Source organism: Erinaceus europaeus, chromosome 13 (assembly GCF_950295315.1).
Source record: "Erinaceus europaeus chromosome 13, mEriEur2.1, whole genome shotgun sequence".
In the NCBI taxonomy this organism is placed as follows: domain Eukaryota; kingdom Metazoa; phylum Chordata; class Mammalia; order Eulipotyphla; family Erinaceidae; genus Erinaceus; species Erinaceus europaeus.
The window spans coordinates 52,627,301-52,648,487 of record NC_080174.1 but is presented as its reverse complement, the minus strand read 5'-3'; the positions used below and the strand labels follow the sequence as shown (position 1 = coordinate 52,648,487).

At 40.9% G+C, this 21,187-nt stretch overlaps 1 protein-coding gene and 2 pseudogenes across 3 annotated transcripts in view; all 3 read left to right on the top strand.

Moving 5' to 3' along the window:
• Positions 1 to 21,187, top strand: part of KIAA0319L (KIAA0319 like) — a 168,070-nt gene that overhangs the window by 22,329 nt on the left and 124,554 nt on the right. The gene's annotated exons all lie outside the window — the stretch shown is intronic.
• Positions 2,947 to 3,290, top strand: LOC103122479 (large ribosomal subunit protein eL34-like; annotated as a pseudogene).
• LOC103122478 (small ribosomal subunit protein uS12-like) lies at positions 16,292 to 16,740 on the top strand (annotated as a pseudogene).

The window sequence follows — 21,187 nt, the reverse complement described above, 5'->3', positions numbered from 1 at the left end:
CTGATCTCCATAGAAGCTGGACCAATTTACATTCCCACCAGCAGTTCAGGAAAGTTCCTTTGCCTCCATAGACTCTCTAGCATTTGTTGTTACTATTCTTTCTGATGTATGACATTCTCACAGGGATGAAGTGTTTTTCATTGTTGTCCTTTTTTTTTTTCAATCATTTTAAAATTATCTTCACCTGTTTATTGGATAGAGATAGCCAAAAATTGAGAGAAAGGGGGGAGATAGAGAGGGAGAGAGACAGAGAGACACCTGCAGCACTGCTTCACCACTTGCAAAGCTTTCCCCAGCAGGTAGGGACTGGGCGCTTGAACCCGGGTCCTTGAGCATGATAACATGTGTGCTCAACCAGGTGCAGCACTACCCAACTCACTGGTCTCATTGTTGTCTTTATTTACATTTCTCTGACAATCAGTGACTTGGGCCATTTTTTCATACATCTGTTGTCCTTTTGGATCTCTTTGGTGAATATTCTGTTCATATCCTCTCCCCATTTTTAGATAGCATTTTTCCTCCTGAGTTTCATGAGCTCTTTATATATTTTGTAGCATGTAAAGATCTCCCACTCTGTCAGGAATCTCTTTGTTTGGGTCTTTTTTTTTTCTTTTGCTGTGCAGTTTTTCAACTTGATATAGTTCTGCTGGTTTATTTTTGTTTTATCCCTTTGCAATTGGACTTGAGTCATTGAAGATGCCTATAAAACTTAAGTGGAAATGAGTTCTGCCAATATTTTTCTCTATATTTGGTTTTTAAAATTTTTTTATTTATTTCTATTTATAAAATAAAAAATATTGACAGGACCATAGGATAAGAGGGGCACAATTCCACACATTCCCCACTACCAAAGTTCCATATCCCATCCCCTCCATTGGAAGCTTTCCTATTCTTTATCACTCTTGGAGCATGGGTCCAGTGTCATTATAGGGTACAGAGGGTGGAAAATCTGGCTTCTATAATTGCTTCTCTGCTGAACACGGGCATTGACAGATTGATTCATACTCCCAGCTTGTTTCTGTCTTTCCCTAGGGGGGTAGGGCTTTGGAGAGATGGTGTTCCAAGGTACATTGGGGAGGTTGTCTGCCCAGGGAAGTCAGGTTGGCGTCATGGTAGCATCTGCAACTTGGTGACTGAAAAGCATTAAGATACAAAGTAGAACAAATTGTTTAATAATCAGGAACCTAAAGGTAAGAATATAGCGGATGAGATTTGGGGTCTCCATTTTAGAAAAAGCCAGTAGATCTATTTTAGGTATATTCCAAAGGGCCCATGTCTTTTCTAATTTTTGCCTGAGCCTGATGGCTAACATGCAGATGAACCAAATATATTGTCTGGGGAGATGGTGTCAGAATTGGAAACAGGACTAGAAAGTTGGATCAGGGAAGACCCAAATATGGGAAAAGTATATAAATATTGTTAACTGTAAACCCCATCAATTTTGTCTGGGGCCTGTATTCAGTGTAGGAATCTGTACAACCTCTGCATCCCTTGTAGGTCTGAGCTCACATTCTGTGGTCATAGCTAGGAACATTCTAGGCTGCACTCATTGCTGGACCCATCTTCATCAAGTGGTAGAGTATTTTGGCCCAGCCTCCCTTCAGAGAATGAAGCATTGTTGATCTGCATTGACAGTAACGTCCTGTAGGGGCCCACAAAGGGGTCCATTATGTTGTTCCTGATGAAGATGACTAGTAACAGTGAAGAGAGAGAGAGATCTGTTAGAAGTCTAGGTCCAGGGGCCAGGTGGTGGTGCACCTGGTTGAGCGTGCATGTTACAGTGAGCAAGGACCCAGGTTTGAGCCCCTGGTCCCCACCTGCAGGAGGAAAGCTTCACAAGTGGTGAAGCAGTGCTGCAGGTGTTTCTTTGTCTCTCTCCCTCTCTCTCACCCCCTTCTGTCTCAATTTCTGAATCTCTCCATCCAACAAATAAAGATTTTAAAAAAAAGAAGCCTCGGCCCATCATGTCTAGGTGGGAATCCCAGGATTCTCTGACTAGGGCCTCTCCTCTAAGTATTTGATAGTTTCTGGTCTAACATCCAAATCCTTGATCCATTTGGAATTTACTTTTGTGTGTGATGACATGTAGTGGTTCAGTTTCATTGTTTTGCATGTTTCAACTCAATTTTCCCAACACCAGTTGTTGAAGAGACTCTTCTTTCTCCACTTAATAGTTTGGGCCCCCTTGTCAAAAATTAGATGTCCATCAATGTTGGGGTAGAATTTTTTAAATATTTTGTTTATGTAAATATACTTTACTGAAAGAAATTCGAGGAAACAGACCAGAACACTGCTCATCTCTGGCTTATGGTGGTGTTAGGGATTGAACCTGGCACTTTAGTGTCTCAGGCATGATGGTCTTTTTGTATAACCATTATGCTATCATCCCTGGCTCAGAATTTTTAAAAAAAATATTTATTCATTAATGGGGGGAGGAGAACCAGAGCATTGCTCTAGCACATATATTGCTGTAGATCAGTCTCAGGGATTCACACTTGAGAGTCCAGTGTTTTATCTACTGGGCCACTTCTTTTTTGTTTGTTTGTTTTTCCTTTTTGTTTTTTAATTTTTTATTTATAAAAAGGAAACATTGACTAAACCATAGGATAAGAGGGGTACAACTTCAACAATTCCCACCACCAGACCTCTGTATTCCATCCCCTCCCTGATAGCTTTCCTACTCTTTAACCCTCTGGGAGTATGGACCTAAGATCATTGTGGGATGCAGAAGGTAGAAGGTCTGGCTTCTGTAATAGCTTCCCCGCTGAACATGGGCATTGACAGGTCGATCCATACTCCCAGCCTGTCTCTCTCTCTCCCTAATGGGGAAGGGCTCTGGGAAAGCGGAGCTCCAAGTACTGTGCCACTTCTTAGGCTACTGAGGTGTTTATTTTAGTTTTGTTTTAAAGATTCGTTTACACTTTTCCCCTCTTCTGAGCATTCACAATGGTGAAATGTTTGATGTATTGATGTAGGCTGTCCTACAGCAAACATCCTCTAACAAAACTGGACTTTCCTAAACCCCAGGTAGTAGAATTGTTTACCTTTACACCAAGGAAATTGGGTAAAGGTATACATCTGCGTGTGGTGAGTGCCCAGGCCTACTTGGAGGAGTTTGTGCAGTGAGGCCTGAAGTCTTTAATAGGCTGTTTAAGACAAAAAAGCATATCCACAGGGCCTAGGGTGGTTCCATGTGTCCCTGAGAGGATAAAGAGTGCTTCCTTATTGAGGAACAGAAACTTGTAGTCAAAGTCCTGAAGGTGCAGGCACAAAGTCAGAAAGCTAGATAAGAAATGGAATGTTTCTGTGTCGGGGTCTCTGGCGGGGTGACCTCCAGGGGAAAGGTAATGGACTGGTTCTTTCTCGCTCGCACAAGAGACAACACGAAGTAAAAGACACCGGAGAGACCTGCAGCGTGCTCAGACCTCAGGTCTCAAGTCTCAGGTCTCAGGTCTCGATTATTAGCAGGTGGGCAAGGTTTAAGTAGAAAACCAAATAAAGACTATTATTCAAATTTGTCAGAAATTACAGGTCTCTTAAAGGTCGGCTTGCCTCTATGGTAGGGGGCTGGTATGACAAGAATTGATGCAGATACATAAAGGTCAAAATAATTAGTCTCCTGATGCAGGCATTTAATTAACCAAAGGTGTTTGAGGGGAGGAGAGGGGTTGAACCAATTAAGGCAAGATAGAGAGAAGATAAGCAAGGTTTGATGCAAATTGAGGACATCAAAGGGCACTGCTAAGAGTGTGTGATAAGGTGTCACCACACAGAGTAAGTGAATCTTAAAGTAGGCGGCCATGTGGCCTGCAGTTAATGGGGAGAAGTACTGGGGTTTCTGTGGGCCTGAGAGTCAAGAAGGAAAGAACTAAGTCTGATTTTCCCCCCTTTTGCTCACCTCGGTTGAGAGAGACTAACCAAGAGGGTACCTTCTCAGACCTCCATCCAAGGATGGGGGAGTTCTTCCTAAGCTCTATCAAGCTTACACATAGTCCCAACATTTCTGAATAATAAAAAATTCATTTGCTTATTTATTTAATGAGAAAGAGAGAGACCAGAGCACCATTTTGGCATATACAGTGCTTAGGATTAAACCATGAACCTTGGGTTTGCAAATCATGCACAGTACCTCCTGAGCTACCTCCCTTCAGTTGTAATGTGCTGGGGAGATTGAACAGAGAACTTGTGGTATAAGTGTAGGTAGTTCTGATTAAGAGCACTCATCGAAATTCACTTATTCTTTGTTGCAAAACATTGCTACAACCTGCCCAACAGTAGGAGGGTGGCAAAATTATGCCATGTCCACATGGTGGACTATTATCAAACCTCAAAATTCATATTTAGAAGAATGAGTGTGTAGGAAAATGTACCCATGGTAAGTAATAAAAGCAGGATACACAAGTATGTATTCATTATGTTGCCAATTTTGTGGGAAGAAGAAAATATTTTATATAATAACAAGCAGTCAGAAACAAGATATATAACTGAATGTTTCTGTATATTTTTGAATAGGGAAATTGTTATCTCTTTATCCTCAGTGTTTTTCAGTGTACGTGTAGGGGGAAAACATACTCGACAAAGCAATAACAAAGCATTAGCAACAAAAACCTATTGTTGATAGTCTGCATCGGTGTTTATCTACTGTGAATTTGTTCAGTTTGTACTTGAGTTATTTCATTTTCCCTTACAAGGCATTGATAATATTCTGTATTGTTTGCTGTTGTCATTTAGCTGATGGTTTATATGCATTATACCTGAAAAACTTACCAAGATAAGGCAGATCTCCAGTTAGCCCCCTTCCTGTTTACCAATGAGTGGTTTATTTCCGTTTCTTTTTTTTTTTTTTTGGGAACTGGGGGCTCAAACCTGGGCCCTGGTGCTTTATAACATGTGTGCTCAACCAGGTGCGCCACCACTCGGCCCCCTAGCTCATTTTCTTTTTTTTTTTTCTCTTTTTTTAATTTATTTAAGAAAGGATTAATTAACAAAACCATAGGGTAGGAGGGGTACAACTCCACACAATTCCCACCGCCCAATCTCCATATCCCACCCCTCCCCCGATAGCTTTCCCATTCTCTATCCCTCTGGGAGCATGGACCCAGGGTCATTGTGGGTTGCAGAAGGTAGAAGGTCTGGCTTCTGTAATTGCTTCCCCGCTGAACATGGGCGTTGACTGGTCGGTCCATACTCCCAGTCTGCCTCTCTCTTTCCCTAGTAGGGTGGGTCTCTGGGGAAGCTGAGCTCCAGGACATATTGGTGGGGTCTTCAATCCAGGGAAATCTGGCCGGCATCCTGAAGACACCTGGAACCTGGTGACTGAAAAGAGAGTTAACATACAAAGCCAAACAAATTGTTGAGCAATCATGGACCCAAAGCTTGGAAAAGTGGAGAGGAAGTATTAGGGAGGTACTCACTGCAAACTCTAGTGTACTGCTTTCTTACTTTGGTGCCATACTTCAAACTCAGTCAATTTCTGCTTTGCGTTTCTACTTCTTTTTTTTTTTTTTTTACATGCATAACATTCCCCAGATTCCCATTTAACAATACAACCCCCACTATTTCATTCATCATTTTTCATGGACCTGTATTCTCCCCACACACCCACCCACCCCAGAGTCTTTTACTTTGGTGTAATACTCCATTTCCATTTCAGGTTCGACTTGTGTTTTCTTTTCTAATCTTGTTTTTCAACTTCGGCCTGAGAGTGAGATCATCCCGTATTCATCCTTCTGTTTCTGACTTATTTCACTCAACATGATTTTTTCAAGGTCCATCCAAGACCGGCTGAAAACGGTGAAGTCACCATTTTTTACAGCTGAGTAGTATTCCATTGTGTATATATACCACAACTTGCTCAGCCACTCATCTGTTGTTGGACACCTGGGTTGCTTCCAGATTTTGGCTATTACAAATTGTGCTGCCAAGAACATATGTGTACACAGATCTTTTTGGATGGGTGTGTTGGGTTCCTTAGGATATATCCCCAGGAGGGGAATTGCAGGGTCATAGGGTAGGTCCATTTCTAGCCTTCTGAGACTTCTCCAGACTGTTCTCCACAGGGGTTGGACCAATTGACATTCCCACCAGCAGTGCAGGAGGGTTCCTTTGACCCCACACCCTCTCCAGCATTTGCTGCTGTTACCTTTTCTGATGTGTGACATTCTCACAGGAGTGAAGTTATAACTCATTGTTGTCTTGATTTGCATTTCTCTGACAATCAGAGACTTGGAGCATTTTTTCATGTGTTTCTCGGCCTTTAGGATCTCTTCTGTGGTGAATATTCTGTCCAAGTCCTCCCCCCATTTTTGGATGGGGTTATTTGTTGTCTTGTTGTTGAGTCTGGCAAGCTCTTTATATATGTTGGTTATTAAACTCTTATCTGATGTATGGCATGTAAAGATCTTCTCCCATTCTGTGAGGGGTCTCTTGATTTGGGTAGTGGTTTCTTTTGCTGTGAAGAAGCTTTTTAATTTGATGTAGTCCCATAGGTTTATACTTGCCTTAGTCTTCTTTGTAATTGGATTCGTTTCATTGAAAATGTCTTTAAAATTTATGCGGAAAAAAGTTCTTCCAATATTTTCCTCTAAGTATCTGATAGTTTGTGGTCTAACATCCAAGTCCTTGATCCACTTGGAATTTACTTTTGTATTTGGTGAAATACAGTGATTCAGTTTCATTCTTCTGCATGTTTCAACCCATTGTTTCCAACACCATTTGTTGAAGAGACTCTGCTTCCCCCATGTAATAGTCTGGGCCCCTTTGTCAAAGATTAGATGTCCATACGTGTGGGGCCTCATTTCTGGGCTCTCAATTCTATTCCACTGGTCAGTGTGTCTGTTCATGTTCCAGTACCAAGCAGTTTTGATGACAATGGCCCTATAATACAGTTTGAGATCTGGGAGTGTGATGCCTCCTGTTCTGTTCTTTTTTCTCAAGATTGTTTTGGCAATTCTAGGTCTTTTCTGGTTCCAGATAAACATTTGTAGCATTTTTTCTATTCTCCTAAAAAATGTGCTTGGGATCTTGATAGGGATAGCATTAAATTTGTAGATGGCTCTGGGTAGTATATTCATTTTGATGATGTTAATTCTTCCAACCCATGAACATGGAATATCTTTCCACTTCTTTGTGTCTTTTTCAATTTCTTTGAGTAGTGACTCATAATTTTCAGTATACAAGTCTTTCACTTCTTTGGTTAGGTTTATTCCTAGATATTTTATTGTTTTTGTTGCTATAGAAAAAGGAACTGATTTCTGGATTTCAATTTCTTCTAAGTGTTTGCATAGAGGAATGCCACTGACTTTTGAATGTTAATTTTATAGCCTGACACCTTACTGTATTGCCTGATGATTTCCAAAAGCTTCTTGCTGGATTCCTTAGGTTTTTCCATGTATACTATCATGTCATCTGCAAATAAGGAGAGTTTGACTTCTTCTCTTCCAATCTGTATGCCTTGAATTCCTTGCTCCTGCCTGATTGCTATGGCAAGAACTTCCAACACTATGTTGAATAGTAATGGTGATAGTGGGCAGCCCTGTCTAGTACCTGATCTGAGGGGAAATGCTTCCAGTTTTTCACCATTGAGTATGATGTTGGCTGTAGGTTTGCTATATATAGACTCCACTATCTTCAGGAATTTTCCATCTATTCCTATTTTTTCTAGTGTTTTGATCATAAAGGGATGTTGTATTTTGTCAAAGGCTTTCTCTGCATCTATTGATATGACCATGTGGTTTTTGGTCTTGCTTTTGTTGATGTGGTGGATCACATTGATTGATTTACGTATATTAAACCAACCTTGCATGCCTGGGATAAACCCCACTTGGTCATGATGAACAATCTTTTTGATATACTGCTGTATCCGGTTGGCTAGAATTTTGTTCAATATTTTCGCATCTATGTTCATCAGAGATATTGGTCTGTAGTTTTCTTTTTTGGTTGTGTCCCTGTCTGCTTTTGGTATCAGGGTGATGTTGGCTTCATAGAAGCTGGCAGGGAGTATTCCAGTGTCTTCAATCTTCTGGAAGACTTTTAAAAGTAGAGGTATTAGTTCTTCTTTGAAAGTTTTGTAGAATTCATTTGTAAAACCATCTGGTCCAGGACTTTTATTTTTGGGAAGATTTTTGATAACTGTTTCAATTTCATTAGTTGTGATGGGCCTGTTCATGTTATCCACTTCCTCTTTACTTAGTTTTGGAAGTTGGTAGGTATCTAGGAAATCATTCATTTCTTCCAGGTTCTCTAGCTTGGTGGCATATAGTTGTTCATAGAAGCCTCGCATGATATGTTGAATTTCTGCAGTGTCTGTTGTGATTTCTCCTCTTTCATTTACTATCCGATTTATTTGGGTCTTCTCCCTTTTTTGTTTTGTGAGTCTGGCTAAAGGTTTGTCGATTTTGTTTACTCTTTCGAAGAACCAACATTTACTTTCATTGATCTTTTGTATGGTTTTCCTATTCTCAATGTTATTTATTTCTGCCCTAACTTTAGTGATTTCTGTCCTTCTGGTTGCTTTAGGATTCCTTTGTTGTTCTTCTTCTAGGTCTTTAAGATGTGCAATCAGGCTGTTTATTTGTGCCTTTTCTTGTTTCCTAATGTGTGCTTGTATAGCTATGAACTTCCCTCTTAGGACTGCTTTAGCTGTGTCCCAAATATTTTGATAGCTTGTGTCTTCATTTTCATTGAACTCTCGAAACATTTTGATTTCTTCCTTGATTTCCTCTTTGACCCAGAAGTTGTTAAGAAGTGTACTGTTGAGCTTCCACATTTTGGGACTGTTACTAATCTTTTGTTGATTGTTAAGTGTTAGTTTCATTCCACTGTGGTCTGAGAAGATGCTTGGGATGATTTCAGTGCTCTTGAATAGGCTGATGCTGTCTTTGTGGCCTAACATATGGTCTATCCTTGAGAATGATCCATGTGGATTTGAGTAAAATGTGTATTCCAGTTTCTTGGGATGAATGACTCTGAAAATGTCCAATAGTTCTAGTTTATCTATCTCTTCATTTAGCTCCCTTATGTCTTTACTGATTTTCTGTCTGGATAATCTGTCAAGTTGAGATAGTGGGGTGTTGAAGTCCCCTACTATGATTGTGTTACTGTTAATATATTGCTGTAGCTCTTTCAGTAGACATTTGATGTATTTAGATGGCTTCTCATTGGGTGCATAGATATTAATAATTGTTAAGTCCTCTTGATTGACTGATCCTCTCAGCATTAAGTAGTGTCCATTCCTATCTTTTTTAATCTTATGTATTTTAAAGTCTATCATGTCAGATATGAGAATAGCTGTTCCTGCCCTTTTTTGTGGGCCATTGGCTTGAATGATAGTTTTCCATCCTTTCACTTTAAGTCTGTGTATGTCTTGTTGCGTTAGGTGAGTTTCCTGTAGACAACATATTGTTGGGTTGTGTTTTCTGATCCATCTTCCTACTCTGTGTCTTTTAATAGGTGAATTCAGGCCATTGACATTTATTGATATCAAAGATTGAAGATATTTTAACGCCATTCTTGAAGAGTTTTAGAGTGTATTGATATATGTCCTATTTGTGGTGGTCTGGTTGTTTATAGGAGACCTTTCAGAAGTTCTTTCAGGGCAGGCTTGGTGATGGTTGCTTCCTTCAACTGTTGCTTGTCTGAGAAGGTTTTGATGCTTCCATCTAGTCTGAATGACAATCTAGCAGGATATAGTATTCTTGGCTGAAAGCCTTTCTCATTGAGCACTCGATAGATATCTTGCCATTCTCTTCTGGCCTGTAGTGTTTGTATGGAGAAGTCTGCTGCTAATCTTATGGGTTTTCCTTTGTAGGTGACTCTTTGTTTTTCTCTTGCAGCCTTCAGGATCCTTTCTTTATCCTTATTCTTTTCCAATCTAAGTATGACATGTCTTGGTGTCTTTAGGTCTGGGTTAATTCTGTTTGGGACCCTCTGGGCTTCTTGAATCTTTATGTCTTTGGTGTTGTCTAGACTAGAGAAATTTTCAGCTATTATGGCCTGGAGAACGCTTTCTTCCTCCCCTTCTCTTTCTTCCTCTGGTAAGCCAATAATGCGTATATTGTTTCTTTTGAAGTCATCCCATACGACTCTGTTGTTGTTTTCAGCATCTCTTAATCTCTTTTTGAGATCTCTTACTTCTTTTTTAGTTGTCTCTAATTCATCCTCAGTCTTGCTAATTCTGTCTTCAGCCTCATTGATTCTATTCTCTCTGCCCTCTACTGCTTTCTGTAGTTCATCTATTTTGTTGCCCTGCTCTGATACTGTTTTAGCTTGTTCAGCTAGTTGCCTTCTTAGCTCAGCGATTTCAGCTTTCAGCTCTCTAATAACCATGAGATAATTAGAATTTTCTTCCATATTCTCATTTGTTGTTGCTGCATTTCTGATTACAATTTTTTCAAATTCTTTACTCACTCCTGTTATTATTTCCTTAGCTAATGTTTGGATGTTGAACTCGTTGTTTTGTGCTTCACCCTCTGGAGGACTTTTAGCTGGACTCTTGTCCTGGTTCGAGTCTCCATTATTTTTTCTTGTTGTTTTAACCATTTTATATAAGTTAACAGTTTTTTCAATCCCTGAGTTCAGTGGTGTAAAAGCCTTTTTTTTTTTCCCCTGTAGGCTATGGGAGCCTGAGGGCTTTTAAACTATCAATAGGCTTCTTAGCTTAATCACTGACTCCTGACCAAGAGATAAAGCAGGGTGTGGCAGAGATAATCTAGTGGTTATGTAAAGAGACTTTCACAGCCCCTCAGCTATGCCACCGAGGTATAGGTCTTCTCATAAATTTCCCAGTTAGATCTCTGTACCCTGGTGTCCCTCCCTGTTGCTGCTCCAGATTCTGAGGGTAGTAGCAATGGAGACTCAGAGTTGCACTTGGTGAGTCTCTGGGGAGTCCTTTCCTCCCTTCAGCTGTCCCCTTGTTGGTGGAGCAGACTGGAGGTGGTGTCTCCACTGACAAACTGTTAGCAGTCACTTAATCTCTCCTTAGGCCCCTCTCTCCTCTCTGTCACCAGCCACGCGTGTTTGTACTCACGGGTGATTTACTGGGTTTCTGTGGTCATTCTAGTCCTGTCTTCTTTCGGTCCGGGTGGTCTCCTTTGGTATTCCTAGTTGATCCGGGAGAGGAGAGGAGAGAGGAGAGAAAGCGATCTGCTGCTCGTAGCTCCGCCTCCGGAACAGGAAGTCTATTTCCGTTTCTGATAGAGTCCCCGGTACCCATTGACTTGAATAGAGAAGACATCTTCCTGATTTCTGCTTTTGGGCCCAATGCTGCGATCCACTACAGTGTTTACAATTTGTCTGATAAATGATATTCTGGGACTAGGGAGATAGCATAGTGAGCGTTTGTGCAGAGAATGTAAATGATGTGGTCCAGGAGGTGGTACAGTACATAAAGGATTGGACTCTCAAGCATGAGGTGCTGAGTTTGATCCTCGGCAGCACATGTATCAGAGTGATGTCTGGTTCTTTTTTTTTTCAATTAATTTATTTCCTTTTTTTTTTTTTTTTTTTGTTGTTGTTGTTGTTTTTACCAGAGCACTGCTCTGCTCTGGCTTATGGTGGTGCAGGGGATTGAACCTGGGACTTTGGAGCCTCAGGCATGAGAATCTCTTTGCATAACCATAATGCTGTCTACTCCACCACAACTGGATACAGTTTTTAGTGAACAGCAAAGGTACCTCTGTCAACTTACTTGTCATTTAGTTGGTCAATCTTTATTTGACAGAAATAGTTCAGAAATACTTAATGAAAAATAATAAAAAAGTCAACTATTGGCACAGGGTTAATGTGAAAATCAGGTAACATAAACATTCGCTCCTTCTGTCACCTTGAAGTGCCTAACCCATAGTCCTTGGACTATTTACCAAGCTATGAATCTGTTTGCCTCTGGCAGTAAATCACTTACATACTTGCCCCATCATTTTTTTTTTTTTTAATTTAAAATTTTTTTTCTTTTTTTTTATTTAAGAAAGGATTAATTAACAAAACCATAGGGTAGGAGGGGTACAACTCCACACAATTCCCACCGCCCAATCTCCATATCCCACCCCCTCCCCCAATAGCTTTCCCATTCTCTATCCCTCTGGGAGCATGGACCCAGTGTCATTGAGGGTTGCAGAAGGTAGAAGGTCTGGCTTCTGTAATTGCTTCCTCGCTGAACATGGGCGTTGACTGGTCAGTCCATACTCCCAGTCTGCCTCTCTCTTTCCCTAGTAGGATGGGTCTCTGGGGAAGCTGAGCTCCAGGACACATTGGTGGTGTCTTCAATCCAGGGAAGTCTGGCCGGCATCCTGATGATACCTGGATCCTGGTGACTGAAAAGAGAGTTAACATACAAAGCCAAACAAATTGTTGAGCAATCATGGACCCAAAGCTTGGAAAAGTGGAGAGGAAGTATTAGGGAGGTACTCACTGCAAACTCTAGTATACTTCTGCTTTCTCACTTTGGTGCCATACTCCAAACTCAGTCAATTTCTGCTTTGCGTTTCTACTTCTTTTTTTTTTTTTTTACATGCATAACATTCCCCAGATTCCCATTTAGCAATAAAACCCCCACTATTTCATTCATCATTTTTCATGGACCTGTATTCTCCCCACCCACCCACCCACCCCAGAGTCTTTTACTTTGGTGTAATACTCCAATTCCATTTCAGGTTCGACTTGTGTTTTCTTTTCTAATCTTGTTTTTCAACTTCGGCCTGAGAGTGAGATCATCCCATATTCATCCTTCTGTTTCTGACTTATTTCACTCAACATGATTTTTTCAAGGTCCATCCAAGATCGGCTGAAAACGGTGAAGTCACCATTTTTTACAGCTGAGTAGTATTCCATTGTGTATATATACCACAACTTGCTCTGAATGACTCTGAAAATGTCCAATAGTTCTAGGTTATCTATCTCTTCATTTAGCTCCCTTATGTCTTTACTGATTTTCTTCCTGGATGATCTGTCAAGTTGAGATAGTGGGGTATTGAAGTCCCCTACTATGATTGTGTTACTGTTAATATATTGCTGTAGCTCTTTCAGTAGAAGTTTGATGTATTTAGATGGCTTCTCATTGGGTGCATAGATATTAATAATTGTTAAGTCCTCTTGATTGACTGATCCTCTCAGCATTAAGTAGTGTCCATTCCTATCTTTTTTAATCTTATGTATTTTAAAGTCTATCATGTCAGATATGAGAATAGCTGTTCCTGCCCTTTTTTGTGGGCCATTGGCTTGAATGATAGTTTTCCATCCTTTCACTTTAAGTCTGTGTTTGTCTTGTTGCGTTAGGTGAGTTTCCTGTAGACAACATATTGTTGGGTTGTGTTTTCTGATCCATCTTCCTACTCTGTGTCTTTTAATAGGTGAATTCAGGCCATTCACATTTATTGATATCAAAGATTGAAGATATTTTAACGCCATTCTTGTAGAGTTTTAGAGTGTTTTGATATATGTTCTATTTGTGGTGGTCTGGTTGTTTATAGGAAACCTTTCAGAACTTCTTTCAAGGCAGGCTTGGTGATGGTTGCTTCCTTCAACTGTTGCTTGTCTGAGAAGGTTTTGATGCTTCCATCTAGTCTGAATGACAATCTAGCAGGATATAGTATTCTTGGCTGAAAGCCTTTCTCATTGAGCACTCGATAGATATCTTGCCATTCTCTTCTGGCCTGTAGTGTTTGTATGGAGAAGTCTGCTGCTAATCTTATGGGTTTTCCTTTGTAGGTGACTCTTTTTTTTTCTCTTGCAGCCTTGAGGATCCTTTCTTTATCCTTATTCCTTTCCAATCTAAGTATGACATGTCTTGGTGTCTTTAGGTCTGGGTTAATTCTGTTTGGGACCCTCTGGGCTTCTTGAATCTTTATGTCTTTGGTGTTGTCTAGACTAGAGAAATTTTCAGCTATTATGGCCTGGAGAACGCTTTCTTCCTCCCCTTCTCTTTCTTCCTCTGGTAAGCCAATAATGCGTATATTGTTTCTTTTGAAGTCATCCCATACGACTCTGTTGTTGTTTTCAGCATCTCTTAATCTCTTTTTGAGATCTCTTACTTCTTCTTTAGTTGTCTCTAATTCATCCTCAATCTTGCTAATTCTGTCTTCAGCCTCATTGATTCTATTCTCTCTGCCCTCTACTGCTTTCTGGAGTTCATCTATTTTGTTGCCCTGCTCTGATACTGTTTTAGCTTGTTCAGCTAGTTGCCTTCTTAGCTCAGCAATTTCAGCTTTCAGCTCTCTAATAACCATGAGATAATTAGAATTTTCTTCCATATTCTCATTTTTGTTCCTGCAGTTCTGATTACAATTTTTTTCAAATTCTTTACTCACTCCTGTTATTATTTCCTTAGCTAATGTTTGGATGTTGGACTCGTTGTTTTGTGCTTCACCCTCTGGAGGACTTTTAGCTGGACTCTTGTCCTGGTTCGAGTCTCCATTATTTTTTCTTGTTGTTTTAACCATTTTATATAAGTTAAGAGGTTTTTCAATCCCTGAGTTTCAATTTATTTCCTTTTTGTTGCCTTTGTTGTTTTCATTGTAGTTGTTGTTGGATAGAACAGAGAGAAATGGAGAGAGGAGGGGAAGACAGAGAGGGAGAAAGACACCTGTAGATTTGTTTCACTGCCTGTGAAGTGACTCCCTTGCAGGTAGGGAGCCCGGGGCTTGAACCGGGATCCTTATGCCAGTCCTTGCGCTTAGTGCAGCCTGTACTTAACCCGCTGCACTACCTGACTCCCTATATACTGTTTCCAATGTGGGCTGCTAAATTGTCTTTTCTGTTAATTGTTATTGTTAAACGACTTGAAAATACTGTTTTTAGACCTGAGGGTTAGCTGTATCTGGTATCAGACATGAGCTGACCCCAAGGTTTTGGAAATTCCACTGTATTATTAGCATCTTTGTTTATATCTATAAATATTATTTAAATATCTATTATTTGTTACTTGTTGTTTATTTGATAAGACAGAGAGAAATTGAGAGAAGAAGGGGGATAAGGAGAAAGAAAAATAAACATGGTAGAGAGGGAGAAAAATAAACATGGTAGAGAGGGAGAAAGACAGACATCTGCTTTATTATTTGTGAAGCTGCCCCCCTGCAGGTGGGGATTGGGAACTTGAACCTGGATCCTTGAACATGGTAACTGTGTTCTCAACCAGATGCAACACCACTGGCCCCTGTTAGCATCTTGAGAGCAGAAATTGCCAGTTTTACTTATGCTGGGTATTCCTAGAAAGTGCCAAAGGGTTGGCACTTTCACAGAACCATCATAAAGTTATTTGTTGACTAAATAAATATATAAGAATAAGTTCTCAAAGAAAAAAACCAATTTTTTTGTTTATAAGGAATTAAATTTTCTTTCTTTTTTTTTTAACCAGAACAGTGTTCAGTTCTGGCTTATGGTGGTGCGGGAGATTGAACCTGGGACATTGGAGTCTCAGGCATGAGAGTCAAGGAATTAAATTCTAATTATTCATTTTATTTATTTAATATCAGATAAAGAGTTTCACAAGAGAGAGACTGAGTGAGAGAGCACAAAACCAGAGTACTTGTTATGTATATGTGGATCTTGGGATCAGATCAGGAGCTTGATTTGCAGGTATGCCAAACCTTTGTGCCACAAGCTGAACACAGCTGTGCAAGAGTTAAACCTTTAAAACAAATACAACCTGTCACTTGAGAATTAAAATGAGGGCTTAGTGAAATAACTCACTTGGATTCTGTGTTGCTTTGCTATGTGCACTGAAGGAAGCTTTTGGTGCTTTTGGTCTTGGTCTTCCTCTTCTTCTAGCGTTTGCCCTTCTTCCGTAGCCAGTCAACAGCATCAAGTTGAGCCTGATGTAAAGTTTCGAGACCTCCTTTGAATCTGCAGTCGTTGACTATGTGGGTCATAGTCGGTCTTCCTCTTCCTTCATCTGAAACAAAACAAGGGCAGAGGGTAGATAGCATAATAGTTACGCAAATAGACTGTCATACCTGAGGCTCCCAAGTCCTAGGTTGAAGCCCCTGCACCACCATCAGCTATAGCTGAACAGTGCTCTGGTTAAAAACAAACAAACAAACAAAAAAAGAGAACTTAAACAGAGCAGAGGTGTGTGAAGGTATCCTAAGGAGACATACTACCTTTGAGACCAGCAGGATCTGATTAAAATATTACCAAATAACAAATCCAAAGAAGGAATGTGTATATCTGAGAGTTGTGTGTGTGTGTGTGTGTGTGTGTGTGTGTGTGTGTGTGTGATGAGAGGACCTGAACCAGCCTTGGAAATCTGAAATGAAGAAAATTCTTAGCTTTTTTTGCTCGGGCCTGTGAGATCGGCAGGATGGGCAAGTGTTGTGGTCTTCGTACTGCCAGGAAGCTGCGTATAGCCACCGTTGGGACAAGAAGTGGTATGATAAGCTGTTCAAGAAAGCCCATACGGGCACAGCCCTGAAGGCCAATCCTTTTGGAGGTGCTTCCCATGCCAAGGGGATTGTGCTGGAAAAAGTGAGGGTTGAAGCCAAACAGCCAAATTCTGCTCCCAGGAAGTGTGTCCGAGTCTAGTTGATCAAGAATGGCAAAAACATCACAGCCTTTGTGCCAGTGATGGTTGCTTGAACTTTATTGAGGAAAACGATGAAGTCTCTGGTTGCTGGGTTTGGTTGTAAAGGTCATGCCTGCCACTGGTGACATTCCTGGAGTTTGGTTTAAGGTCGGCAGAGTTGCCAGTGTCTCTCTGTTGGCAAGTCTCTCTCTTTATACAAAGGCAAGAAGGAAAGGCCAAGATCCTAAATTTGATGTTAAAAGTGCAGTGCTTATGAATTTTCATAATACCAGAAAAAAAAAGGAAATTACTCGAGGCTAAGATAGATCTAAAGCTAACAGTTGGCTTTAGAAATTTTTACCCGGTTCGAGCCCCTGACTCCCCACCTGCAGGGGAGTCGCTTCACAAGTGGTAAAGCAGGTCTGCAGGTGTCTGTCTTTCTCTCTCCCTCTGTCTTCCCCTCCTCTCTCCATTTCTCTCTGTCCTGTTCAACAACGACATCAATAATAACTAAAACAATAAAACAACAAGGGCAGCAAAAGGGAATAAATAAATATTTAAAAATATATTTAAAAAAGAAATTTTTACTGGTGCTAACATGCTTCTGAGAGGTAGATTATATAGTAATTGTTTTAATTAATTAGCTAAATAATTAATTTCTGCCTCCAGGGCTACCGCCGGGGCTCAGTGACTGCACTACAAATCTACTGCTCCTGGTGGCCATTTTATTTTCCCTTTTGCTTTCTTTTTTCTTTCTTTCTTCCTTTTTTTTTTTTTGCCTCCAACGTTATTGAAGGAGCTTGGTACCTGCTCCACGAATCCACTGCTCCTAGAGGCCAATTTTTTTCCCTTTTATTGCCCTTGTTGTTTTATCATTCTTGTGGTTATTACTGTTGTTGTTGTTGGATAGGACAGAGAGAAATGGAGAGAGGAGGGGAAGACAGAGAGGGGGAGAGAAAGATAGACACTTGCAGACTTGCTTCACCACTTGTGAGGAGACCCCCCCCCGCAGGTGGGGAGTTGGGGAGTCGGGGACTCGAACCCGGATCCTTACCAGTCCTTGTGCTTCATGCCATGTGCGCTTAACACACTGCGCTACTGGCCATAGTAAGGATTTTTTTTTTTTTTTTTAACTAGGGCACTGTTCAGCTCTGGCTTATGGTGGTGTGGGGGATTGAACCTGGGACTTTGGAGCCTCAGGCATAAGTGTTTGTTTGCATAACCATTATGCTATCTACCCTCTGCCCCATAGTATTTTAAATAAAGAAAAAAATACTCAATTTTTATTTATTGATTTTTTTGAGAAACTATAAGTTCAAGTCTAGGTTAGACACTAGGGTTAATAAAGATGAGTATAGCACAATTCCCACCTAGAAAAACTCCCAGCTTAGTGGGAGATTTGATGTATAAATACTTTGGTGTGGTAAGTGAAAAAGATAGCGCTACTGGAATTAGAAAAGATGGCAGTGGGGCACCTGGTTGAGTGTATGCATTCTTGTGCGCAAGGACCCAGGTTCAAACCTGTGTGAGAGAGAAAAAGACAAGTACCACAGCACTGCTCCTTCATGCCTCGTGCCCCACCATAGCCCAGTGCTGTTCATAGCGCTCAGACCCAGAACCTCATGCAAAGGAGGTTGTTGAAGGTTAGAAAGATCAGGGAGAGCCTCTTGGAGAAAATGGAATTTGACTTGGACTTAAAACTTACTCAGTTTGCAGAAAAACTGCCACAGTAAGAAACAAGGACTGATGAAACACCAGATGGATGCAGGTCATTCATTTTTTTGTTTTGTTTTTTCCTTATCAGAGCACTGCTTATCTCTGGTTTATGGTGGTGTGGGGAATTTAACCTGGGACTTTGGAGTCTTTTTGCATAACCATTACGCTATCTACCCCACCCCCTTTTTTAAATGACCTACTCAAGATATTTATTTATTTATTTATTTATTTTACCAGAGCACTGCTCAGCTCAGGTTTATGGTGGTGCAAGGGATTGAACCTGGGGCCTTGGACCCTCAGGCATGAGTGTCTTTTTGCATAACCATTATGCTATCAACCCTGCCCCTCAAGATATTAAGGTGGACACTGTTCTTTGTGATAGTTTTCTGGTTAGATTGTTGACTTCGTCTCCTCAGTGAATGAGACTTTCTTTCTTTTTTTTTAAATATTTATTTCCTTTTGTTGCCCTTTTTGTTTGTTGTTGTTATTGATGTCGTTGTTGTTGGATAGGACAGAGAGAAATAGAGAGAGGGGAAGACAGAGAGGGGGAGAGAAAGATAGACACCTGCAGATCTGCTTCACTTGTGAAGTTGACTCCGCTGCAGGTGGGGAGCTGGAGGTTGGAACTGAGATCCTTATGCTGGTCCTTGTGCTTTGTGCCACCTGCGCTTAACCGCTGCACTACCGCCCAAGTCTCCTGTCTCCATTTTCTTACTTCTGTCCTCTTCTGAACTTAGTGAAGTCTGGATTCTACTTAATCTTGGATTTTTACCAAGGTAACCAGTGAATTCTCTAGTTAGATGCTTTTCCTTTTTTTTTTTTTTTTTTTTTGCCTCCAGGTTTATTGCTGGGGCTTGGTGCCTCCACTAAGAATCCACTGCTCCTGGAGGCCATTTTTCCCATTTTTGTTTCTCTTATTGTTGTTATTGTTGCTGTTGTTGTTGGATAGGACAGAAAGAAATCGTGAGAGTAGAGGAAGACAGAGAGAGGAAGAGAAAGACACCTGCAGACTTTCTTCACCGCCCTTGAAGCGACCTCCCTGCAGGTGGGGAACCGGGGGCTCCAACAGGGATCCTTAAGCAGTCCTTGGGCTTGGCTCCATGTGTGCTTAACCTGTGCTACTGCCTGGCCCTCACTTTTCCTTTTTTAGTTTAATTTGTTATTATTATTATAATTATTGACACTAGTGTTATCACTGTAACTCAGTCCCTGCACTATGAATCTGCTATTCCTAGTGGCCATTTTTTCCTTTTCTTTTTTTCTTTCTCCCTTCCTTCCTTCCTTCTTGATAGGATAGAGAGAAATTGAGAGGGGAGAGGGAGAAAAAGAAAGGTACTTGCAACTGCTTCACTGCTCACGAAGCTTCTCCCTTCAAGTGCGTACTGGGGGTTTGAACTCCGGTCCTGTGCAAGGTAAATGTGTGCCACTGCCTGGCCCCTGGCAACTTTTTAAAATTATTTATTTATTTATTTATTTATTCCCTTTTGTCACCCTTGTTGTTTTATTGTAGTTATTATTGTTATTGATGTCGTCATTGCTGGATAGGATAGAGAGAAATGGAGAGAGGAGGGGAAGACGGAGAAGGGGAGAGAAAGATAGACACTCCAGTGAAGCGACTCTCCTGCAGGTGGGGAGCTGGGGCCTGGATCAGGATCCTTATGCGGGTCCTTGTGCTTTGCGTCAAGTGCGCTTAACCCGATGCACTACCACCCGACTCCCAGCAGCTTTTCTTTTTACTGTAACCTTTCTATTGTACTTAATTTCTTTTTTCTTTATTTTTTTAAACTTTTCTTTTTTAATATTTATTCCCTTTTGTTGCCCTTGTTGTTTTATTGTTGTAGTTATTATTGTTGTTATTGATGTCGTTGTTGGATAGGACAGAGAGAAATGGAGAGAGTTGGGGAAGACAGAGAGTGGGAGAGACAGGTAGACACCTGCAGACCTGCTTCACCGCCTGTGAAGCGACTCCCCTGCAGGTGGGGAGCTGGAGACTCGAATCGGGATCCTTACACCGGTCCTTGAGCCAGGTGCGCTTAACCTGCTGTGCTACCGCCCGACTCCCTTATTGTACTTAATTTCTTTGACTGCTTCTTATTTGAGATTCTTTCTGTGTTGCCTTAAGTCTTACCATATTTCTCTCTCTCTTTATTTCCCAACCAAGGTTATCACTGGGGCTTAGTGCCCACACTACAAATCCAAGGTTCCTGGTGGCTGTCGTTTTTTTTTTTTTAATTGCCTTTATTTATTTAGTTATTGGATAGAGACAGCCAGAAATCAAGAGGGAAGAAGTGATAGGGAGAAAGAGAGACATCAGTAACATTGCTTCACCACTCATGATACTTCATCCCTGCAGATGCGAACTGGGGGCTGGAACCAGGGTCCTTGTGCATTGGAGCTTTCTTCATAGCAACATTAAGTGCTAATTTTCAAGTTGATAATTTTATATGACCTGTAAATGATGTTACACGTATCCAAATGGCTGTTGGCAGAAGACCAGTTCCCCACCTCTGCTCTACAGTATGATCCTCACTCTGGCTATAATGTAATTTCTTGACTCTGATAGAGCCAGAATTCCAATATTTTCCTAGCACTGGTTGATGCCTGGTGATTCTGTTTCTCATCCTAGTAGCATCGACAGTCTAGTCAGCTTCAAGTGGTCTTGCCCTATACCTTACATCCTAAATCCTAAATCTCAGAAACAGACAATTAGGGGCACTTCAGATGGACTCCTGCCCCCCCCCCCTTTTCACAGTTCCTTCTTCGCCAATGTCTTAATGCACAGTTTCTAACCAAATTCAGAGCTCCGCTTGTGGACTCAGTAAGACCTCTCTGTTGTGTGTCGGTTCCAGCTTTGTGTGTTGTGGTTGGGAAGTTGTCCCTTCACAGGGCTCTAGTCAGTTGCAGGGCTCACCTTTGCACTGCCTGTTATCTCCTAATTAGAAACAATTTTCTTTAACATCCTGTAATTTACAGTATATG